This window comes from Ictidomys tridecemlineatus, chromosome 2 (genome assembly GCF_052094955.1).
Source record: "Ictidomys tridecemlineatus isolate mIctTri1 chromosome 2, mIctTri1.hap1, whole genome shotgun sequence".
Taxonomy (NCBI): Eukaryota; Metazoa; Chordata; class Mammalia; order Rodentia; family Sciuridae; genus Ictidomys; species Ictidomys tridecemlineatus.
The window spans coordinates 56279135-56304799 of NC_135478.1; the positions used below are offsets into that span (position 1 = coordinate 56279135).

General features: G+C 44.6%; 1 long non-coding RNA gene across 2 annotated transcripts in view; it reads right to left on the reverse strand.

Annotated features, from left to right (window-relative positions):
- Positions 1-269: 269 nt before the first annotated feature.
- Positions 270-25665, reverse strand: part of LOC110599118 (uncharacterized) — an 82472-nt gene continuing 57076 nt past the window's right edge. The window contains exon 5 of one of the 2 annotated variants that reach the window (XR_013434528.1): positions 270-848. This is a non-coding gene — a long non-coding RNA (uncharacterized LOC110599118). Of the gene's footprint in view, positions 849-12932; positions 15774-25665 lie in introns of those variants that run through there. The other variant, XR_013434523.1, reaches the window with a different exon arrangement.

A 25665-nucleotide genomic window follows, 5' to 3' on the forward strand; every position in this document is an offset into this window, starting at 1 on the left:
ACCTGCCTGGGACACGGAGGAAAACCCTGTCATGAAATAAAAAATAAAAAGGGCTGGGAATGTAACTCATGGTAAAGTGCCCCTGCACTTTCAACCCTCATTTATTTTTTTTTAAGATTTATTTTTTAGTTTTAGGTGGACACAATATCTTTATTTTACATTTATGTGGTGCTAAGGATCAAACCCAGTGCCCCATGCATGCTAGGTGAGCGCTCTACCACTGAGCCACAATCCCACCCCCCCCAGCCCCAGTTTAAAAAAAAAAGTAATTATTGAGCGGCTAGAAAAACAAAGCGTGAACTTTAACAAATCCATCATATGGTACTGAAGCCAGATTTAAAGTTAGGTAGCCAGTGTAGTTAGGTAAATCGGGTCTAATACCCAGTGAAATCTAAAATGGAGGCCATGCTGGGAATGACTCAGGGAAAACACAGGACAACTCATGGAATGTTAATGAAGTCCTGAAAAGGCCCTAGGCCAAAGTCCACCTGGAAGAAGTGTTAATGAACAGCCCCCAACAGATTTGGAGATAGCCCATTCCAGAGAAGTGATAAGCCCATCTCAAAAGTCCTTCCTGCTCAGACTACTTCTTTGGCCCACCTGTGTCCCACCCCTCAGGCCTTCCAACTTACATTCCATCACTGAAAGAACTATAAAAAGGGGAAACAACCACACTTCCACGGATTCCACCTTCTGGGTCCCCTTCTTCCTCCGGGAGAAGTCTTTTCTTCTGTCCTTTAATAAATTTCTAATTTCTACTCTGGCCTTGCCTCGGCGTGCTTCTTTGGTGTTATTCTTCAACATCGGGGAAGCAAGAACTCGTCACCAGTCAACAGCAGTAACAGTATCTGAAAGAGGAGCAATTAACAGGATGAATTTGGGACTGGATTAAGATAGAAAATGAGAACATCTCCGTCTCTCCATCCATTCACAAAATTATCTGGAGTATTCAGGAGTTATTTGGACAATATTTGATAGACTCTCTAGTTTTTTGTCTCTAGTTTTTGGGCTTTGGGTTTTTTTTTTTTTTTTTTTCTGTACTGGAGATTGAAAGAAGCACTTAAACCACTGAACCACATCCCCAGGCCTTTATATTTTTTATTTAGAGACAGGTCTTAAGTTGCTTAGGGCCTCACTAAGTTGCTGAGGCTGGCTTTGAACTCGAAATCCTCCTGCCTCAGCCTCCGTAGCCGCTAGGACTACAGGTGTGCACCACTGCATTTGGCTCTAGTTTTAAATTGCTGTGGGTGGTGGTGGGAATTTGCTGTTCATATTGTCTTTTTTTCTGGGATCTCCCTTGGGTTTCAATGTGTACATATGTGTGCGGGCAGTGTGCCATGTATCTGCACTTTGCTGTGTGCTTATATGGTCATGTCATTAACACAACCCTAAAAAACCAGTCCTATCAGTATCCTGTTTTCCAGACAAGGTAAATGAGCCCTGCTGAAGTTAAGGAACCTGGCTTGACCCATTCATTCCACACGTATTTATCATGTCCTTCTTTGGGCCAGAGAATGCTATAAATTTATGCATGGATTTCTTTCTTTCTTTCTTTCTTTCTTTCTTTCTTTCTTTCTTTCTTTCTTTCTTTCTTTCTTTCTTTCTTTCTTTCTTTCCTTTCCTTTCCTTTTCTTATTTTTCTCTTCTTTTCCTTTTGGTATTGAAAATCAAACCCAGGGTCATTTATCACTGAGCTACCCCCACCCCCAGCCCTTTTTATTTCTTATTTTGAGACAAGGTATCACTAAATCACCATGCCTGGCCTCAAACTTGCGGTCCTCCTGCCTCAGCCTCCTGAGTTGCTGGTATTACAGTTGACCACCAACATACCTGGCTTGTAAAGGTACTTCGGACATCGGTGTTCCCTAGACCACACTTGGAAAAACACAGTCACAGAATACACTGACCCGGGTTGAGCTTCAGGCGTGAACCTAGGCAGAGTCCAGAAATAGCCCCATGGAAGGTGCCATTCTGAGCGAGGAATGTGAGTCTCTGGTGCTGGTTGGGGAGATATTTCGGGCTGCAGAGTCCCTGGCAGCTCCTCCCCCTTGCTCCTCGCTGGGCTGGCTCTTGTGAAGCCAAATGGAAACCCCAGCGAGTTCCTGATCTCCTCTTCCCGAGGAAAGATCATCTGAAGACAAGGTTACCGCTTCCAAAGCGCTGAGGGAGCTCTGGGCGTTTTTCTGACATTCATTTTTATGGCTCTGAGGAAGGTTATTTCTATCCTTTCTGTCAGTAATGTGAGATAAATAGGGAGGAAAATGATATTTCCCCAGGAGAGTACAGTTTACCAGAGTCCCCCAATGTGATTGGGGGCCATGATGAGTTTGGTCAAGCCTTGTCTAAGCCTCCCAGAGCTCAGGGATCAGACCATCTATCTGCGGCTGCAGTGTCTGAAACTGAAACCCGGGTACCGCAGCCTGGCTGCCTGGGAGAGCAGGCTTCATGGCCCGCAGTCATCTGGCTCTGTCCCAAGGAGGCTGCGGGCCTCCAGGAGATACAGCCCCGCAGAGAGACCCACTGAGACCCACATCGCAGCAGCTTCAGCAGAGACAGTTGATTGAATGTCTCTTCCCTTTGCTGCTTGCATAGTTTTGGAGGAGCTGGTCCTAAAAATAGCACGGTCGAGTCCCGCCTGGATGCCTCCTGCCACCAGTTTCTGCAGGATTGTACAGCGCATTACGGTTCTTCCACATTTACTGTCTCCAGGAAGAAGCAACACTTTGTAGGAGGAAGAAATGCAAAGCCCTGGGCTTTGGAGACAGGGCACAGCCTTTAAGCTCCACCCAGCCGTGTTCACCCTCGTGAGTCACAGCCTTACCAGCTTGCCTATCAAATGGGCTTGTTCTAAGACCCATCCCAAGGAACCCGGCTGAGGGTCAAAAATCTGGCTGAGGGTCAAATCTGATAAGATGCATTTGTCAACTATTTGGAAAAGAGCAATATGAGTGTTTCCTATTTTTTTTTTTTGCCTTTTTTTTTTTTTGATACCAGGGATTGAATCCAGAGGTGCTTAATCACTGAGCCCGCTCCCCAGCCCTATTTTGTATTTTATTTAGAGACAGGGTCTCACTGAGTTGTTTAGCACCTCATTGTTGCTGAGGCTGGTTTTGAACTGGCAATCCTCCTGCCTCAGCCTCCTGAGCTGCTGGAATGACAGGCGTGAGCCACCACACCCGCAAAGTGTTTCCTGTCCTGAGCTGTCTCTGTTCTCTTTAATGTCAGGTATGATTAAGTGTCTTTGGACAGCCCAGCAGCATTTCTGGTGCATAGTAGGCGATGTTAAGATGCACAGTTAAGTTCATATTTCTCGTCTTGTCTTTATTTGATTGACAGCTGTCTCCTCTGCCAGAATTCCACAAGGGCAGAGATGGTGACTACTTGGTTGCAGGCCGATGTGCCTGTACCTTTTAGCCCAGTGACCCACCCAGTAAATATTTCTAGAGTAACTAAACAAAAAAATGAACACAAATGCACATCCAAGTTGACAGAGGTTTTGAGAATGGCTACTGTCTTGCTAGCATTTTGTAGTTAGGAATTAATTGCAAAAAATCAAAACCCACCAGGTGCGGCGGCACATGCCTGTAATCCCAGCGGCAGGAAGATCCAGAGTTCAAGGCCAGCCTCAGCAACTTGGCAAGGACCTAAGCAACTCAGAGAGACTCTGTCTCTAGATAAAAAATAAAAAGGACTGGGGATGTGGCTCAGTGGTTAAGCACCCCTGGGTTCAATCCCTGGGCCTCCCCGCCCAATAAAAAAAGAAAAAAAGAAAAGGAATAAAAACCCAACCAAGCTAATGTGAACTAAAGAGATGACCAAGTCTGAAGTGCAGGCAGGTCTCCAGGGGATAGATGATGAACTTCAACAACCTGCAAGTTCACTTGCTCAGATTCTTTCTCTCTCTCTCCCTCTCGCCCTCCCCTCCTCTACTCATTCCTCTCCCTCTGTAGCTAGTTTCTTTGTCGTCTTTAGCTGCATAAAGGTTCCTTCTGCTTTGATCATACACCACCATGGTCTCTCCTTTTAAGCACTACACTTTATAATATAGTCATAATTATTATTGTTGTTATTATTTTGCAATGCTGGGGATCGAACCCAGGGCCTCACCCATGCTAGGCACCAACGTTTACTTATTAACCAATCTCTGAGTTCCTAACCCCCTGTGCAGGGTCCCAGAAGCAGGGGTGCAGGGGGAGGGCATGGACGGTATTCCCAGATGGGGAAACTGAGGCTGAGATGTGATCACTGGTAGATGCTGTTTGCAACATAGGCACAGTGCCAGGTGCTGGGGGACCATTCATTCAGTTATTGCAGAAATATTCTCTGGGTGCCTACTATGTGCCAGACACTGTTCCGGATGCCAGAGGTACAGCAGTAACCAGGGAGATGGGATCCTGCCTTCGTGGGACCTTCGTTCTACAAAGCAAACAACTCTACATTCCAGGAAGCACTTGAGCAAGACAACTTCAGAGTGACAGATGTGGGGGAATTAGCAACAGGGAAGAGGATGTCATCGGGGTGCAGGGTGGGAAGGTGAATTTTGGATTGCCACTTGGGGTCTCCTCTTCTATCATACTAGCCCAAAGTACTCAAAATAGTGCCATCCAAGGTCCAGCTGTTTTGTTTATGAAGAAGAGTCCTGAGCCGGGCGTGGTGGTGCACCTATAATCTCAGCAGCTCAGGAGGCTGAGGCAGGAGGATCACGAGTTCAAAGCCAGCCTCTGCAACTCAGTGAGGCCCTGAGCAACTCAGGGAGAACTTGTCTCTAAACAGGGCTGGGGATGAGGCTCAGTCGTGTGCCCCTGAGTTCAACCCCAGGTCCCCCCCTCCAAAATAAAAAAGAAGAGCCCTGAATCCTCCCTTTGCTCCTCCTTATGCTTGAGTTGACATGAGAGACAATCAGATGCACTGGATCCATTGAATTTCCAAATAAGTGCCATGTGGATGTCTCTTGTCCAAATGGGAGAAAAGGAAAATGTAAAAACCCTTGATTTCAGGTCAAATGCAGAAGGATTTTTATTGTTCGTTTTTTTGCCATCATTCCACCAAACCGCTATATTCTGACACTCACCGAGAGGAGAAAGGATTTTGCTGAAACTGCCTTCACTTAGGAACAGGATTGGTCCCAGAGATGGCCCCATGAATGTGGAGGGTGAGAGTAAAGTGTTAAAATATTTAGAAGAGAATGCGGCTCCACAGTGGAATTTCAGGCATCAGCAAGTAGGTGGGGAAGTTTGGGGGGGCAGGGCAGCCTCTGGAAGCTTCCAACTTTATTGCAGTCCTTGGTAAGTGCAGAGGAATGTATCCACTGAGGCCAAGTCTGATTTCGCATGGAGGAATCAGAAGGTCAGAGTCTTTTACCCCATTTGTCGCTTAAAAATAAAAAATGTTTTTTTAAAAATTGAAGCCAGGTGCAGGGTGCACTGGGCACTCCTGTAACCCCAGCGACTTGGGAGGCTGAGGCAGGAGGATCATGAGTTCAAAGCCAGCCTCCGCAACTTAGCAAGGCCCTAAGCAACTCAGGGAGACCCTGTGTCTAAATAAAATATAAAATAGGGTTGGGGATGGGGCTCAGTGGTCGAGTGCCCCTGGGTTCAGTCAAGTGCAGTGGCATACTTCTGGAGCCCCAGATACTCTGGGGTCTGAGAAAGAGGATTGCAAATTTGAGGCCAGCCTGGAAACCTGTGAGACCCTATCTCAAAAACAAAGTTCAAAAAATTGACATATGGGGCTGGGGATGTGGCTCAAGCGGTATGCGTGGCATGCGTGCGGCCCGGGTTCGATCCTCAGCACCACATACCAACAAAGATGTTGTGTCCACCGAGAACTAAAAAATAAATATTAAAAAAATTCTCTCTCTCTCCCCCTTTCTCTCACTGTCTCTCACTCTCTCTTTAAAAAAAAATGACATATAATTCAGGTATCATAAATCTGACCTTTTATTTATTTTGGTACTAGGTACCCCAGGGGTGGTTTACCCCCAAGCTACATCCCCAGCACTCTCCCTCCCTCCCTCCCTTCCTTCCTTCTGATTGAACCCAGGGGCACTCAACCACTGAGCCACGTCCCCAGCCCTTTTTTGTACTTTACTTAGAGACAGCGTCTCACCAAGTTGCTTAGCACCTTACTGTTCTGAGGCTCCCTTTAAACTTGTGGTCCTCCTGCCGTAGCCTCCCGAGCTGCTGGGATCATAGGCATACACCTCTGCACCTGACCCCAGCACTTTTCTTTTTCTTTTCTTTTTTTTTTTTTTTTTGAGACAGGGCTCACTAAGTTGCCCAGGCTGGCCTGGAACTTGTGATCCTCCTGTCTCAGCCTCCAAGTTTCTGGGATTATAGGCAGGCACCACTGTTTCTGCATAATGTGTGGTCTTTATTTCTAACTTCTTTTATTTACCATAATATGATTAAGACATCTGTGTTATAGCAAGTGTCAGCACTTCATTTCTTTTTGGAGTCCACGATATGGGTATACACCATTTTATTTATCCATTCATCGATGGATGAACATTGGGCTGTTTTCATTCTTTATTGTACCTATGAATAAATCTGCTATGAATATTTATGAAATTCTCTTGAGTACATACCTCGGAGTGGAACTGCTGGGTCCTGTTGTAACTCTATGTGTAACATTTCAAGAAACTGCCAGACTGTAGTTTGAAATGGTTGCATCATTTTATATTTTATATTTGCAGAAGAATCCATTCTACTGTCATGTGTATCTTAAAAAATGAAATAAATTTTAAAAAAGCTCCAATTTCTCTACAACCTCATCAACACCTGGTATCATCCCTGTTTTTTTATTATAGGCTACAGGCATTAGTTCCCAAACTGTTATATAAAGTGGCTTATTTTTGGTGGGGATATGGGGGATTGAACTCAGGGGCACTTAACCACTGAGCCTCATTCCCAGCCCGATTTTGTATTTTATTTAGAGACAGGGTCTCCCTGTCTTAGGGCCTTACTATATTGCTGAGGCTGGTTGAACTCGCGATCCTCCTGCCTCAGCCTTCTGAGCTGCTGGGATTACAAGCGTGCACCACCACTTCCCACTTTTTTTTTTTAATTGTTCGAAGGAAAAATAAAGATTGAATGTAGCTGTTTAAGAAGAGGCTGAGGGCAGGAGGGTGAGAAAGGACAATGGAGAGACTTGTCCTCCAATCCCAAGGAACTGCTCTGGAGTCTCAGAGAAAAGAGGTAGGTCAGAACCGTAAAAATTCCTGAAAGCCCTGGCAAGACTTGGGGACTCAAGTGACCTGGTTCCACAGTGTGGGATACAGGCCCATGGAGGGTGGATGTGAGTGACGTCAGCACAGCAGTGGCCAGGCTATCGCTTGCTCACAGAGGCCTTGGGAGGAATAGAGTCTGGGAACCTCTTCAGGTAGCTGATGAGTGGCTTCCAAGAGCCAGGATGCTGGAAGGTACCACTTGGGGAGGCTCCATCCTGTTTTAGGAGTTTGGACAAATTCATGTGTTGGTAGCTTCCTCTCCAGATTGGCAGCAGTGGGTGGTGGTGTGGGACCTTTAAGAGGCGGAGCCTAGTGGGAGGTCCCTAGGTCAATTATGGAGGGATTGAGGTGTTTCTTATGGGACCTCTTAGTTCTCTTGAGGAGGTTGTTACAGAAGGCCTGGCCCCGCGCAGTCTCTCTGGATTCCTGTTTCTTGCCAGTTGCAATGGCACATGCCTGTGACCCCAGTGGTTTGAGAGGTTGAGGCAGGAGGATTTCGAGTTCAAAGCCAGCCTCAGCAACTTAGTGAGGCCCTAAGCAATTTAGTAAGATCCTTTCTGTAAAAAACAAAAAAACAAAAAAAACGGCTAGGGAGGTGTGGCTCAGTGGTAAAGAGCCCCTGGGTTCAATGGCAGGTACCTTAAAAAAAAAAAAAAAATTGATCATTTCCACCTGCCCACATTCTGCCACCCACCAAGAGGTCCTCCCCAGAGTCCCACCGGTGCTGCACCATGCCCTTGAGCTTCTAGAACTGTGAGCTAAATAAACCTCTTTTCTTAATAAAGTTAGCCTGTCTCAGGTATTTCACTTCAGTAAGCACAAATGGTAAGAGTCAGTAGGATTTGGGCGTGAACCTTTCACCCAGACTGGCAAACAATGGGACCCTATGCATAGACCTATGTCAAACCAGTCTTTTTATATATATATATTTTTCCTCCTAGGGAATTCTAAGCCTGAAAATTATAAGTAGCTTTGACCCTAATGAAGAAAAAAGCATCCACGACCTTTTCAATCCTCGTTTTCCCCACAAGTCTGGTATTTCTCATTAGTTTTACAGACTGGAAGAAAATAGATTTTGTGCCATGTAAATTATTTTGAGTTTATGGTCTCGGGCGGGAAAGCCAGAGCTGATTCCTCAGAGGGTATTTTACTTCAGTCCATTAGCATGAGCTCCTTATTGATGAACCAATAAAGCATGCCCTGCCACAGCCCCGGAATGCAATCTCCTAATTCATAATTAATATTCAGGTAAAACTCCACCACATCCATCTGATTTCCCACCTATGGTAATTGGTGTTTGATTTTTTTTTTATTTTATCAGCCAGGATTGGTGAACCTTGGGAGATCCGAGTGCCAGGCACTTACTGGAAGAGACTGAAGGGCAGTTCAGCGTTTGTGAGTTAACGATACCTCTCCGTAAACAGGATGCTGAGATTTCTTAATGTTCTTTAAACCCTAAACAAACCCAGCCACTCTCCTGTGGTTCCCATAGCAACCACAAAAGGTAAGGTGAGGCAGCTTTCTTTCTTTTTCTTTTCTTTTCTGCCAGGGATTGAACCCAGGGGCACTTAACCACTGAGCCACATCTCCAGCCCTTTCTATTTTTTGAGACAAGTTGCTGAGGCTGGCCTCCAACTTGGCGATCCTCCTGCCTCAGCCTCCCGAGCTGCTGGGCAGGTACCTTTCCTGAAGTCTCCTATGAGTAAATGAGGAAACGAAGGCTTCAGAAAGTTAACAAGTGGCATGGAATGGGACTTGGTCTTAAATCTCTCAACTGCACCCAAGTCTTATGAATACTATAAAATATCTACAATGAAACCTGTACCGTAGTTTTATTGACTTGATTTGTCAATTCAGTTCTGTCTTCCATTTCTCCATTGTTCCAAAGACTCAGTAGGTAAAAATACAGCTTCAAAACAAATGCTTGGAACCCCAACGTTGTCAGGATGACTGATCCCTTCTGTTAAAATAAAAAGTTCTGCTCCAGCAAAAAACAGTGTTCCAGATCAGCCATGAATGTGTGAGGGATGCATTCAGTCCCAGTACAACTGGCTTTTGCTCCCCTCCCATACTGCAAATCGAGTGAGTCTACGTGCATAGTAATCTGCAGCAAAATTTGAATTGACGTGTTGGGTTCACACACTATTATGAAAATCAATAGTAATTAAAGGGAACACTTAGCTGACGAGGTTGACAGAACTGAAGGTGTTTGGGAGCTCTTCATTTTCCTCCCTCCCTAATTGGTCCCTCTGGCCTGCTGTAGCTTTCCATGGTTTGTTATCCAAATAGCAGACACACCGATCCAGTCTGGGTATTATTGGGTGATCCCATCGAGGATAGATTGAGATCCCACTTACTTAAAAAGAACTTCTGGGATCTTGCTCTTGCTCCTTTAAACCCTGTCCATGCTATTTATTTATTTATTTATGGTACCAGGGATTGAACCCAGGGGCGCTTAACCACTGAGCCCCATCCCCAGCCCTGTTTTTCTATTTTATTGAGAGACAGAGTCTCGCTGAGTTGCTTAGGGCCTCGCTAAGTTGCAGAGGCTGGCTTTGAACTCGCCATCCTCCTGCCTCAGCCTCCTGAGTTGCTGGGGTTACAAGCGCTCACCATTGTGCCCGGCTGTCCACTTTGCTCTGTCAATGATCCATCATCAGTGGAATGGGTGTAGGGGATATGGTGACCACCTGCTTTCCTGTGGAATCAGGCTAAATGGATATGAGCTACAAGAGGAATGCTCAAGTTTCGATATTTGAACTTCTCCTGATTGTGGGCCGATTGCTAAATGTATAAAGCATGTACTCTATTTTTTTTTCTTCTGTTTCCCCCTCTCCACATCATGGATCTGACTTCTATGGGAAAAGTGGTACAGAAGTGGTGGCCACAGAAACAATACAAATGATGGAAAACCCACCAGAAAAATCACACTTGGCTACTAATGGCTTTAGGCTATGGGGAATGTTTGGAATTTCTGAGCTACATGGATCTAGATACTTCTAGTAGATACCAATGAATTTAGAAAGCTAGGAAAATGCTACTCCAAATCTGAGTCCTTTCCTTAATGAGGGGGGTTCTATTTACCTAGATTATCTGGTAACTGACTTAATATTTTTTCATTCATATCCAAGTTTGCATGAGGTTTTTCTCTGCCAAAACTTGCGTTGAGATTCAATTGCCTCCGTTGTGCTGTTGAGAGGTGGTGGATCCTAGAAGAGGTGATTCAGTCATTAAGAGCAATAGCGCTTTCTTGAAGGAGTCCGTCTATTCTTGTTGAGGGCTGCTTGTTCTAAAGCAAGTCCACACCTTGTGCCTTGCCTCTTCTGCATGCGCCCACTTGCCCCTCTACTTTCTGCTGTGGATTGAAGCAAGATGAAGCCCTCCCTGGTGCCTTGCCCTTGAACATCTCATCCTTCAGAACTGTGAGCCCAAATAGACTTATTTCTTTATACATTACCCAGTCTTGGGTATTTTATTACAGCAACAAAAAATGGACTAGGTTGACATCTGTCCACCTGTGGAAAATACACCACTTGCCTCTTATATTCCAGGTGTTCAGATATACAATCCCTGACTTCAGGGCCTGCAATTGTCCACCCTCCACATACTCACACACAAAGATAGAGCCAGATGTAAGAGAGAGAGAGAAAGAGAGAGAGAATGAATTCCATGTAGTAAGTTTTTTGAAAAGAAAAATAAAGGATGTCATGAAAAGGCCATGTCTAGTCTTGGGGACATCATGGAAGGAAGGTTTCTGGGGTGTATTAGTTTGCTAGGCTGCCATGATGAAGAGCCATAGACTGTGGAACTTCAACAACAGAAATTTATTTTCTGATAATTCTGGAACCTAGAAGTCCAACATGAGAGTGTGGGTAGAATTGATTTCTTCTGAAGTCTCTGCTTAGCTTGTAGAAGACTATCTTCTCCCTGCATCTTCATGTGGCCTTCCGTGTGTGTGTGTGTGTGTGTGTGCATATGTGTGTGTGTGCGTATGTGTGTGTGTGTGTGTGTGTACTTCCTATAAGGACACCAATCTCATGGGATTAGGGGGCTACCCATATGAATTATTTTTACCTTGTCTACCTCTTAAAAAGCTCTGTCTCTCCAAACAGTAAAATTTCAAGCTACTAGAGTTTAGGAATTTGACTCATGAATTTGGCAGGGGACACAACTCAGCCCATAGCAGAGTGACTTCTAAGTTGGAACTTGGAGAAAAAGTGGGATTTAGTGAAGCCAAGAGTCGGGCAAGAGGGAGAACAAACATTCTTTACCAAAGGTGGCCAAATTTTAAGATCTGGAAGTGAGAGAAAGTAGGACATGCAGTGTCTTCTTCCATTTTATGTAACTATAACAGAATACCTGAGACTAGATAATTTTTAAAGAACAGAGCTGGGCGCGGTGGTGCACACCTGTAATTCCAGTGGTCTTGGAGGCTGAGGCAGGAGGACTGGGAGTTCAAAACCAGCCTCAGTTAAATCAAGGTGCTAAGCAACTCAGTGAGACCTGTCTCTAAATAAAATACAAAATAGGGCTGGGGATGGGGCTCAGTGGTTGAGTGCCCCTGGGTTCAATCCCTGGTAGCCACAAAAAAAAAAAAAAAAAAAAAAAAAGAAAGAAAAGAGAATAAAGATTTGCTTCCTACAGTTCTGGAGGGCAGGAAGTCCAAGCACATGGTATCTGATCTGGTGAGGGGTTTTGGCTGTGTCATCACAGGGTGGAGAGAGCCACGTGGTAAAGGAGCAAATCCTCTTGAGTTAAGTGCAGGCTGAGCTCTTCCCTTCATCAGGAGCCTGTTATGTGATAATGGTCTTAATCCATTCACAAAGGCACTGTCCTTGTGACATAGTTATCTCTTAAAATTCCAACATCCATTCAGGAGGGGACAGTCATACCAGGAGACTGCATGTACTTTGGGGCGACTGGAGTCTTGGTGTGACATAGAAGACAATAGGGATGGAGGCTAGTGCATGGGAAGAGCTGGATCATAGAGGTCTGCATCTTGAGGCTGGGATCATAGGGCACCTGGAGGAAGCTGAAGCAGGAGACTGAGGATCAGATTTACACTGATCCAATCTAAACACCACTTAATGGGCTGAATGTGTAGCCCATGTCTTGTGTAAGGCTGTTCCCCTTTCATGGAGGGACGTGGGTTGTGGAGGTGAGGGTAACTATACTCCTTGCACACGGAGTTGAAATTATGAGCACTCTTTCTTGGAGATGTACTTGTTTCATTCTCATGAAATAACCCCAATTCACAACTCAGAAAACTAAGGCTCCAGGAGATAGAGGTTCTTTTTTTTTTTTTTTTGGTATCAGGGATTGAACTCAGGGGCACTTAACCACTGAGCCCCATCCCCAGCCCTATTTTGTATTTTATTTAGAGACAGGGTCTCACTGAGTTGCTTAGGGCCTCCCTAAGTTGCTGAGGCTGGCTTTGAACTCACGATCCTCCTGCCTCAGCCTCCAGAGCCCAGCAAGACAAAGGTTCTTGCTTCACTAGCTAGCAAGAGGTCAGCCTGCACTGGAACTCTGACCTTTCACCTTTCACCTGCTCTTTCTAGGAAGTGTGTCTCCTTTCTGAGTCGTGAAATGGCTTGCCGTCTAAGAAGCCCTTGGAGTGTGTGTTTCTTTCTGTTATCCGTCACATCCTTGTTAAAATGTTCACTCTTTTAAGGAGGAAAAAAAAAAGAGAGAGAGAGAGATCTGTCATTTGAGAGACATTTACTGCCATAATTACAGCCACCATTTGGTGAAGCTGAGTGAGAAAACCCCAGTGAATTAAAAGACAAACCACATTCCATATGCCACAATCTGTCGGGGGCCAACATTTGACAGAAAACAGTCTAATATAAAGTCTTCTGATGTCATTTCGAAAGGGAAGGGCACGTTGTGGGGACTCCCTCTGAAACAGGGGTGCATTTTCTTTTTTTCCGTGACTGGGTGATGTTTTTCAACCCCTTTCATGTGCGGTCCTCTAATCTCTTCCCGCCCCGTCCTTTATCACGACCTTCCCCCACTGGGCTCCAGCTCTGGAGATGATTAGTGAGATCCTCTTTCTCCCCTTTCATCTTTGTTGTGGGGCCCGCTGTGGTTCCCAGGACTGTTATGTCTAAGATGCAGACCAAGAAACCTTTGTCATTACGCTCTGTAAAAAGCACATCAAAAAGGGCCCGAGAGGAGAGGGAGTGGTCATTTCTGGGCCCAGTCAGCTCGAAAGACCTGAGGTTTTGATAATGCCCACCTTCCCCCTCCTTGTCTGTCTTTATGATCCTGTTATGGCTTGGATGGGAGATGTCCCCCAAGAAGCTCCTGCGTGAGATGACATATTCGGTGGTGTGATGATAGATTATGAGAAATGGGATCCAAACGGTGGATTAATCCACTTATGTGGATCGACTGGGTGGTAACTGTAGGCAGGTAGGTTGTGGCTGGAGGGGGGCGTGCCTTTAGGGATTATATTTTGTCCCTGGTGGGCAGAGCTCTCTCTACTGCCTGGTTGTGTGTCCTGAGCTGTCCCACCCCCTCACCCTTCCACCATGATGTTCTGCCTCACCCTGGGCCCAGAGCTATGGAGTCAGCTGACCATGAACTGAACCTCAGGAACCATGAGCCCAAATAAACTTTTTCTTCTCTACTTTGCTCTTGCCAGGTCTTTTGGTCACAATAATAAAAAAGCTGACTAAAACATATTCCATGTCACCCTCTGCACATACCCATTGTCCCCAAGGCCATTTTACTTTAGGGTTCAAAGTTTGATTGAACCCCACATTGAATCAGAAGATTGTATACAAGTTGTTTTGGTAGAATGTAGATCAGTGGTTCTCCATGGGGGTGCGGTATTTTCCTCCCCAGGGGGGGCCTTTGGAAATATCTGGGAACATTTTGTTATATTTTAGGGGAAAGGAAGTGGGTAACTGTGTAAGCTTGTCATCACGGTGACCAAATACTTGAGAAAATAAACTTTTCAGCTGCAAGTTACAAAATACTCAAAGATTATCTTAAAGATCCTTTTAACTTTCTCATATATCCAAAATCTGGAAGTAAACTGTTAAAGAGGATTACTTAATTGAGCGAACCAAAAAGATAAGATATTTGGGTGAGTTTTCCCAGAATAGTTTTGGCTTTCCCCTCATGGTTGCAAAATAGCTGCTATAGCTCCATTCTCACCGATCACCAGGGCAGGATAGACGCAAGGCATAAAGGGATCTCCTTCCATGCTTCCATTTCTTTGTGTGTGTGATGAGAGAGGAAAAATCCTTTCCAGAAACCCTTCAATACCCAGTAGGCTTTCTCTCATATCCTACATGCCAAAACTGGGACACCTGCCTGTTTTTAAATCCTTAAGGGAAAGTTTAGATTGGGATTACCATTCATGACATGGACCAGGGGTCAGCAGAATCCTTTTGTAAAAGGATGTAATCCTTTTGTAAAACATGGCATATGTTTTAGGCTTTGTGTGAAGTATATGATCTGTGTCTCCATTCTTATTTTAATATTGACAACTTAAGAAAATATAGAAAATATTTTTAGCCCACAGCCTGTGCAAAAAAACAGGCCACAGGTCACTGCTTGTTGACCTCTGGATAAGGTGCTTCCTAACATGTGAACAAAATCAGGGACCTGCATGGAAAATGGTGATAATACACCTGTCCCAAAGAATGCACAAGAAAATATTAGTTATCATACAAGGACAGGCTCTGCCAAGGGTGCTCAGCAGAGGCTGTAGTCCCCAGCCGCCAAGATGGCCCCTGTGACCTATGTCTCTGGATTCATGCCCTTGAGTCAGGTTGACCTGTTGGACAAATAGAAGTGTCAGTATGTGCCGGGTGCGGTGGCTCATGCCAGTCATCCCAGTGGCTCGGGAGGCTGAGTCAGGAGGATTGCAAGTTCAAAGCCAGCCTCAGCAAAAGCGAGGCCCTAAGCAACTCAGTGAGACTCTGTCTCTAAATGAAATACAAAACAGTGACTCAGTGGTTAAGTGTACCTGAGTTCAATCCCTGGTACCAAAAAAAAAAAAAAATTGGGTGCAGTATGTGACTCTGCTCATGATGGAGGTCACTTGTACCTCACTCTCATGGATTTCCCAGTGTGTACTTGTAGAGAGAAACTGAGCCTTCCCAGCCATATGAGTAAGCTGCCTTAGAGGGGACTCTCCAGTCCCTCATCACCCCTAGTTGACCGCAGTGCTGGCCCACACCTGACAGTAACTCACGAGACACCCTGAGCTCACATGCCTGTGCTGAGCTGCCTCTAAGTTCCTGAGCCACAGGAACCATGAGATCATACGGACTGATTACTTTAAGTCCCTTAGTTTCAGGGTGATTGATTGTGTGGCCACAGATAATTAATAGGCTTCTGATGGGGGAGGGGGTGGAACATCTCAGTCTCCAGACTGAGGAATGACATTTGCAGATACTAGTGAGTCAGTCAGACACGGTGGTGGTAATGGGGACAACAGGCGATGAATCAGGAAACCTGGGACCTCCAGTTCATTTGTCAACTCGGAGCAAATGGATTCACCATATCTGGATGTCGTAAGCAAATCCTGGGAAGGAGAGGGCAGATAATTATCAGAAAAAAATGAGAAAACTACCCAAAGCACATGCAATAATGTACATAGTGCTATACAAAGCTCAGCTCTATTTTCTCTGAGGTAACCTATAACCCACCCTTTCTCCCTTCAGTCTTGAAAAGCAAAATACAGACCCCCCCACCACACACACACACACACACACACACACACACACACACACACAGCAGCAGCAGCAGGAGAGCTCAGACTGAGTCCAAGGGTCACGTTAAGCAAAGACATTGTGTGCAGGGTGGTTCAGGACCAAGGACAGTAGCCTGCGTACCCCTCCCTCTGCCCATACCCACCCCCCAGAAAATCTGTGGCTTGATATGTACTTTCCTGGCATCCCTAGGTACAATTAGAGGGGTGGAAAACATATGATATTTAAAACTGAGATCTAATATTTCGTAAATGCACGAGGCCAGGCGATTCGCACAGCTCCCAAAGTCCCGTCAGACACCTCCAGCGTCTGCCAATGCAGAAGGTCAGTCCTGCCTGTCAGATGGACGTGGTGTGGAAAGTAAAGTACTGAGCTCCTATCAATTTACCAGGCAAAGAGGACGAGCCACGGGGGCTCATTTGTTTCTCTTTATTTGGCCTGCATTGACTGCTCTGTGCTCTCACTTGCCAAGCCCTGCAGGGATGAAGGAAAGGGAGCCTTGGATTTTTTTCCTTCAAAAATTCTGCAGTCTAGAGGGCAAACGACAAGGACTCGAGTCACTCTCCTTACTGTGTTTCTCTCTGTCCTCGTCTTGCTGTACACGGACTCTCAGAGAAAGATCTGGAAATGGTCATTTTTGCGTGGAAGTGAGTTTAATTCTCTACAGTGCACGTAAAGTTCATCCATCTTATGCAATGGGAGGCTTAGTCTCCTGCTCAAGAAATCTGAGGCTGTCATTAACAGACATCTTTTAATTTGGTCAAGCTCACCATTTATGTCTTTCCATCTGCAAAATGGGGCTCACAAATTAGATACTGTCTCTATTATGGTTTGGATGTGAGGTGTCCCCAGAAGCTCACGTGTGAGATGGTGCAGGAAGGTCCAGAGGAGACATGACTGGGTGGTGAGAGCCTTAACCCAACCAGTGAATGAACCCTGATGGGATTAACTGGGTGGTGGCTGGAGGCAGGTGGGTGTGGCTGGAGGAGGGGGCATTGGGGGCGTGGCTTTGGGGTCTCTATTTGTCTCTGGAGAGTGGAGTCTCTCTCTGCTTCCTGATCACCATGTGAGCTGCTTCCCTCCACCACACTCTTCCTCCATGATGTCCTGCCTCCCCTTGAGCCCCGAGGAGTGGAGCCTGCTGTCTGTGGACTGGGACCTCTGAAACCCTGAGCCCCCAGATAAACTTTTCCTACTCTACAGTAGTTCTGATCAGTCTTACAGTCACAGCGGCAAAAGAGCTGACTAAAACAGCCTCTCTGTAGCTGCTGGCAGCTTAGCAGCCCTCCTCCTGCTGCTGAACTAGAACCCCTGATTCTAGTACTAGTTAAATCTGGTCAGACAGTCAGTCACCACGCACATCCACTCCAGTGGCCAGGACTCGGGCCTGCGAATGATGGTCACCTGTTCCACTGGCTACGGAGGTAAGGCTACATGGCCTTAGAGCAAAGTCCGGTGGACCCTTTCCTAATGACATCGTGTCCACTTTGGAAATGCAGTTCCCAGGGGCAATGTAAGATTTAGCTGCTGAAGGAAGTCACCTGCCCTAGGAGGAAGTGACACTCAGATGTCAACAAAGGAAAGGGAAGCCCAGGCACAGAAAGGGAAGGAGAAAGAGAATGAGGGGGGATGATGACAGATGGCAAGGGATAGAGATGAAGTCCGGCCTCTGAAGCCAGCTGGGCCGAATGCAGTACACGTTCTACAAGTCAGTAAGTTCCCCTTCATGCTTGTGCCTGTTTAGGACACACTTCTTCCATTTGCAACCTAGAAGGCTCCTGACTCATATGCTAACTGCAGGAGTTACTCTAAGGACTGAGTCCCACAAGATTTTCAGAAGTCCTTTGTCCAACCATATACAAAAGCTGCAGGCATGTTCTCTGGGAGCTGGCCCTTTCATCCCTTCACATGTCCCTAAGTGCTTCATAAATATTATTCCATTCTACCCCGCAGCCCGGATGCCCTGATGATAGGGAGAACCTCCGATTTTTCCTTCCTTTGATATTAAGCTAATGCATCTCATCTCTTAAAATTTCCAATAAATTAAATAATAAACAGAAAGATCTCTGTGCTCTTTCATTAGAGGTTAAAAAGGAACAGCTACTCAAAGTTAAGTGCAACCAGGTTTTTGCAGTACTTTATAACTAGAACCTTAAGGGAAACGCTGCTCTGTGATGTTTTGCTTAAAGAGCAGAGGAACGGCTGCCGTTTGGGGTGGGAGAACGTTCCGCTATCCACCGCCCTGGATTTCATCCACGCTAAAAGGAGTCACTTACGGCAACGTTCCTGAAATTCGGAGGCAGGACAAAAGCTTTTGCAGATATTTTCTTTTCTTTTATTTAATTAATGAATTAATTTTAATTAGGTATGTATGACAGCAGAATGCATTTTGATTCATTGTACACCACTGCAGCACAACTTTACATTTCTCAGGTTGTATCTGATGTAGCGGTCACACCCTCTGTTCAGTCATACATGTACCTAGGGTAACGATGGCCATCTCATTCCACCGTCTTTCCAGCCCCCATGCACCCTCCTTATTTTGTAGATATTTTCTCCCATTAACTTCTTTCTTCTTTTGGGGGTGCTGAGAAAGACTTACCTTTCTAGAGCATTTTTAGAGTCTTACTGGAGCCTGACTTAGAGTCAGAACCACAGTTATTCTTATCCTCCCACCCCCCATCCCCACCAACTTGAAATACCTTTGCTAGAAGCAAGGGACTTTGCTCTAACAGGCAGCAGGTGTTTGCAATATCATTTAGAGCTGGTGAAAGTTTAATATTTTAAGTGAAAAGTTGGGGGGCAGGGGCAAGATCTCAAACTTCCGGCTGACAGAAGTTGTTTTGAGAACCACGTGCAAAAATGTGGCACACCTGTAACCGGTGACTTGGGAGGCTGAGGCAGGAGAATCGCAAGTTGGAGCCCAGCCTTAGCAACTTAGCAAGGCCCTGTATCAAAATAAAAAAAGAGGGATGGGGTTGCAGCTCAGTGGCAGACGCTAGCCTAGCATGTGCAAGGCACTGGCTTCAATCCTCAGCACCACATACAAATAAAATAAAGGCATCTGTCCATCTACAACTACTAAATAAATAGATAGATAGAGTGAGTGAGCGAGCTGGGGATGTGGCTTAGTGATAAAGCACCCTTGGGTTTCATCCCCAGTATGGGGGAATAGTAAAGTTGTTTTGAACCCTCAAGAAACCATTTAGCACAGCACTTCCTAAAAGTTGATGGATGGATCTTTTTGTAAAATATTTAATAACTAAACCAGGCGCAGTGGCACACCCCTGTAATCCCAGTGCCTTGGGAGGCTGAGGCAGGAGGATGGCGAGTTCAAAGCCAGCCTTAGCAACTTAGCAAGGCCCTAAGCAACTCAGCGAGACCCTGTTCTCAATAAAATACAAAAAAAAAAAAAAGGGCTGGGGATATGGCTAAGTGGTTAAGCACCTGATACGCTCCCTGGTTAAAAAAAAAGTATTTAATAGTTGAATAATTAATTAATAATTTAGTAATTAAAAACTCTGATCCCCTTCTTAAAATTCTATTTTTGGTTCCCTACATCTTCCTTATCGCACACAAAGTTTATTCCTTTTATTATAATTATCATCATATTTATCAGTATTTTGGTATGAGGGATTGAACTCAGAGGTACCTAACCACTGAGCACACCCACAGCCCTTTTTATTTATTTCTTTATTTATGTATTTATTTATATAATATATTTTTAGCTGTCAGTGGACTTTATCTATTTATTTATTTATCTGTGGTGCTGAGAATCAAACCCAGTTTCTCACACATGTGAGGCAATTGCTCTACCACTGAGCCCCATCCCTAGCCCTATTTTGTATTTTATTTAGAAACAGGGTACCACTGAGTTGTTTAGGGCCTCGCTAAATTGCCGAGGCTGGCTTTGAACTGGAGAGATCCTGTCTCAGCCTCCAGAGCCGCTGGGATGGTAGGCATGCACCATCATGCCCAGCGCTAGAGTCTATATTTTTAAAAACCTGTTACATGGCTACTAGTTGTTATTTATGCTGACCCAGCTTTAATATTCAGAAACTACACTTAGTGCATTCCTCAAATTAAATGAGCCTTCACCTTCAGTATTAATTTACTGTGTCAACTGCTGTGTTCTGTTTCCCTGTAAGATCCAATTCCTCCCGTTAGAACCTTCCAACTAGCTATTTCTTCCACCTTAGGACACGGTTTCTTGGTTCTTCCTACAGTTGTCTCCGTCTTGCCATTTCAGCACCGGCTCAAATGACTTGCCAGGTCACCTTCTCTGCCCCACCTGCTCTAAGCCACCTTGGTCATTTTACCCTGCTCTTGGTCACTTTACCCTGATTTTATGTTTTTTTTTTTTTTTTTATGTTTATCATCAGTCTTGCCCCTAGAATCTCGGCTCCTTGAGACCAAGGGCCTTATCTTATTCATATCTTATATTACTACATTCTAGAAGCAATGCCAAAGGCTTGGTAGGCACTCCATAAATATTTACGGGATGCAAAATTTTTAAAAATCTGGCTTCTACACAACTTTATACTTCACATCCTTAAGATATTAAGGAGCAGAGAACAGATAGGATGCCCCTGTTCAATATTCCACAAAATGAGACTCACTTAATTCTTCTATGATAGACAGTTCCTGGCTGATGAATGGCTTTTGTCAAGAAATTCACGGTCTCTGCCAGTTCCTCATCAGAGATAAGCAGTAGCTACAGAAGTTGTACCTACGTTCACAGGCACCCTCCACCCCCCACCTTAGCATTGATATCCACGTTTCCATCTTGAACCAAACTTTCTCAAAGCTTGCTTACTCCTGAGACAAGGCTCTCATAAGAGAGACACTGTGTCTTGGGCACTTATTAATATCCATTATCATTCCTTTTTTTCTTTTTGGGGTACTGGGGATTGAACTAGGGGTGCTTAAGACCTGAGCCACACCTTCAGCCCTTTTATGTGTTTTATTTAGAGACAGGGCCTCACTGAGTTGCTGAGGCTGGCTTTTAACTCTCAATCCTCCTGCCTCAGCCTCCCGAGCTGCTGGGATTTAAGACGTGCACCACCACAAGGGGCTCCATCATTATTTCTAAAGGAAGACCCAAATGAGGTGCTGTTGTCAAGTTTATGAAAACACATTATGAAAAGTCACAAGATATTGCTGGACAAAGGATGCCACTTAAACCTGTAAAGATGTAGTAGGTTCAGTTCCTTCTACCTAGCTCCATGCTTTAGCTAACACAGAAAATGGGGAGAAGCACGTGGATTTCCACACGAAATGAAACACAAGTGCTACTCTGAACATCAAGGTGGCTTGCAAGCCTGGTTTTTGGAATCATAGAGTATCAGTTAGGGACTAGTTGGAATTTTCCAGAAAACCAGAACCAACAGGATATATGTATATGTAAAGAAAAATATCTATTCCAAGGAAATGGCCTGCGTGATGATGGCCGCAGGAGGTCCAAAGATCTGCATAGTGCATCAGCAAGCAGGCTACTCAAGAGATCCAGTGGTATACATTCTAATTGGAAGACTGTCAGGCTTTAGACCCAAGAAGAGTTGATGTTTCAGCTCCAGTCCAAAAGCAGGAAGAGAGCAGGTGTCTCAGATTGAAGGTAGTGAGGCAGAAGGAATTCTGTCTTTCTTGAGGAAGGGCTAGCCTTGATTAGTCTACAGAGCTGCAACTGATAAGATCAGGCCCACCCACATTAGGGAGGACAATCTGCTTTCTTCTGTCCAGAGATTTAAATGTAAATCTTATCCAAAAATACCCTCATAGAGGCATGCAGAATACCATCAGACCAAATAGTATTCTACTGATATCTGCATTTCCATTTTGAACCGAGGGCCCCATTACAGGCCTCACCCATTGCCTGTGGATTTCCACGGGAAGTGAAACACAATTGCTACACTGAGCATCAGGTTGGTTTGCAAGGCTGGTTTTTGGAATCAAAATTAATGATCACGCATACAGACTCAGTTTCATTCCCCGCTCCAGCCATTTACTCTCTGGGCAAATAAGTGAACTGCTCCAAGAATCAGTTTCCTCATGTACAAAATAGAAATAAATAAATATACATGGCTTTTGAAGCAGAAACTAGATACATAGCATCTATTATCTAGAAACAGCAACCCTGAAGCTTAAAAAAAAAAAAATAGGGCTGGGGTAGTGGCTCAGGGGTAGAGCGCTTGCCTAGCACACGTGAGGCACTGGGTTTGATCCTCAGCATCAAATTAAATAAATAAAATAAAAGTATTGTGTCCATTTACAACTTAAAACTTTAAAAATTAAGGGGGAAAAAAAGAAACCAAAAACTCTTTCCTCTAGTAATTAGAAAACGATAAGTATGCTGGATCCTTTTGTTCAAATATGATTTACAGCCAGGTGTGGTGTCACACACCTGTCATCCCAGTGGCTAGGGAGGCTAAGCAGGAGGGCAAGTTCAAAGCCAGCCTCAGCAACTTAGCGAGGCCCTAAGCACCTCAGTGAGACCCTGTCTTTAAATAAAATACAAAAAAGGGCTGGGGATGGGCTCAGTGGTTAAGCGCCCCTGGGTTCAATCCTTCGTTAAAAAAAAAAAAAAAAAGACTTAAGGATAAATGGAATCTTTGAAACTGGATCATAATTTTAATTTTGAAAGAAGCCTCCTACCCAGTTGCAAAGGGAGTCTTCACTGTGTGTTTGGTCTATACCTGGACGTCATTGCTTTGAAAAGTCATCTATCCATATATAGAGTACAGAGTTCTTTAAGGAAAAAAAAAAAAAAAAGAAAGTGGATATTCTGGTCTCTTCCATTGAAACTGAGAAAGGCGTGGAGATGTTATATAAGCATAAAGACTGGGAATGACGAACACTTTTGCAGCCAGAGGGGGAAACCGGGAGGGAGTCTGGATGGGAGCATCCTTCACCAGCGACACGGCTTGCTTTCTCTAATGCACTGTTCTCATATAAATTCAGTAGATGCCTGAGAGCCTAGTAAATCAAAAATACATCTGAACCTTATTGATTAAATAACAAAAATCAAATCAGTCTTCTGAAAGCTATTTGCAGTTACAGGATATTACCTGAAATTTGAGTCTATTGAAGTGGGGGGAAAATGTCAACTCAAAACACAGAGTTTAGAAGGTTTCAGACTCTTCTGTTGGCCTGACTCATAGTCTAACATGGGATTATACTGAACCAATAACACAAATGGTGTCATGGAGAATGGGAATCAAAGGACACTTTGCATTATCCTTTTTTACTAAGGGACCTCTCAGGATTTTTTTTTTTTTTAGTTGTAGATGGACACAATACTTTTATTCATTTTTATGTGGTGCTGAGGATCCAACCCAGAGCCTCACATGTGCTAGGCAAGCGCTCTACCACTGAGCCCCAGCTCCAGCCTCCTCCAGGATTTTGTAGAATCTGGTTGTCTTCACTGGGGAAGGGGGTAATAGGGGAGGAGTTAGAGGGGGGACATGCTCAGAAATCTATGCCCCCTCCAGAAAGCACAAAAGGGCAAAGGTGGCCCGACAGATAATGGAGCCTATTATCCTGATAATAAATGCCCTTCTCGGGTCTCTTTTTCAACAGAAAGCTTTGCAATTCCAAGAATAAAGCCTCCATCTAGTTATCAAGGCAATTATGGTAAGGATCCTGCCCAGGTGAAGAGCTCGATTGTGGCCAGAGTCACGCGATGATCACTGCCGTGGGCTGCTTCCCTTTGGCCCTGGGAACAGGACTTGCTTCATCAAAAGAAGGGACCCCGGATTGAGCCAGTGGACAGCCGACTGGGCTCCCCGAGAACTGCAGGAACGCTGGGCGCCACAGAGAAGTCAGCCGATGCCATCTCTGCTCTGCGAAATTTGGGACATGCTGGGACCTTTGGACTGAACCCGGGAGATGGTCATACAGGTTTGGGCAACAGTAATGTTAGTGACAAGTATCAGGAAGGCTGTGACCAAGGAAATCATCCAAAGACCCCTGGAATCAATTGTCTTTTTTTTGTTTGTTTGTTTTTTTGGGTTTTGTTTTTATGGTACCAGGGATTGAACTCAGGGGCTCTCGACCACTGAGCCCCATCCCCAGCCCTTTTTTATATTTTATTTTGAGACAGGGTCTCCCTGAGTTGCTTAGGGCCTCGCTAAGTTGCTGAGGCTGGAAATTGCCTTTTATTTTTATTGTTTTTTCTTAGTTATACGTGGCAGTTAAATCCAATTTGATAAAGTTATACAAGCATGGGATCTATCTTATTCTAATTTCGACTCTATTCTTGTAGGTGGGCACAATGGTGGAGTTCACTTAGGTAGTTTCATATGTGTATGTAGGAAAATTATGTAAGATTTATTCTACTGTCTTTCCTATTCCTATCCCCTCTTCCTTCCTTTCCTTTCCCTTTGTCTAAGCTACTGAACTTCTCTTCTTCTCTTTCCACATATCAGTGAAAACATTCAATCTGTGTTTTTTGGGGGATTGGCTTATTTCACTTAACATGGTGTTCTCCAGATTCATCCATTTACTGGCAAATACAATAAAATCATTCTTCTTTACTACTGAGTAATATTCCATTTAATATATATATACCATAATTTCTTTATCCATTCATCTGTTGATGGGCATCTAGGCTGGCTCCATAGCTTAGCTATTGTGAATTAGGCTGCTATAAATATTCATGAGGCTGTGTCTCTGTAGTATGCTGATTTTATTTTTTTATTTTTTATTTTTTTTTAAATATTTTTTTTAAAGAGAGAGTGAGAGAGGGAGAGAGAGAAAGAGAGAGAGAGAATTTTAATATTTATTTTTTAGTTATTGGCAGACACAACATCTTGTATGTGGTGCTGAGAATCGAACCCGGGCCGCATGCATGCCAGGCAAGCGCGCTACCGCTTGAGCCACATCCCCAGCCCCAGTATGCTGATTTTAAATCTTTTGGATATATGCTGAGGAGTGGGATAAGTGGGTCAAATGATGGTTCCATTCCTGTTTTTTTGAAGAATCTGAATGCTGCTTTCCAGAGTGCTTGTACCAATTTGCAGTCCCATCAGCAATGTATGACAGTTGCCTTTTCCCCACATCCTCACCAAGGCTTTTCACACCTAAGAAGGATCACAAACCGACTCCCACTGTCAGCATAAAGATTTAGAAAGTTGTCATCAAGAAAAACTCCTAATCCTTCCCAACTTTACTTCCTCGCTTGGATCTCTCACCCTCTCCGTTCCCTCTGCCCTTCTTCCCCTTCACCTGACAATGAATACATACTGTTGCTTTGGCACTGAGAGAGCCAATGCCATGGACCCCTTTATTTTAAACAACATGCCCATCCTCTCCCCTATGGTTGCCCAGGGGATGGTAATGAGTGAGTTCAATGGGTGTCCTGGATGGTGTAGAATTCTTCTCAGGTCATGAGCTCATCCCTTGAAGAGTAATGCAAACTACAGCTGGCATTTTAGGTATAAGGGGAAGCCAACAGGTCGTGATGTATTCAACTGAGCATCTACTGTGTGCTGTAGTTTTAAAAACAGAAGTGGTCATTCCCTTCCATTGCAGTCTAGTACAGGCCAGCTAGGAAGACGCTGTTGGCTTCTTCACATAACTAGGAAGCTGCTCTTCCACTTGACTTAGGGGAAAGGATGTGACAAGGTGAGTCACCTAAGTGGAATTGGTTTAGTTTGTTCGGTTTTGGGGCTGCAAGAGATAGATGACCTCAAAGATGGCGACCCTTTG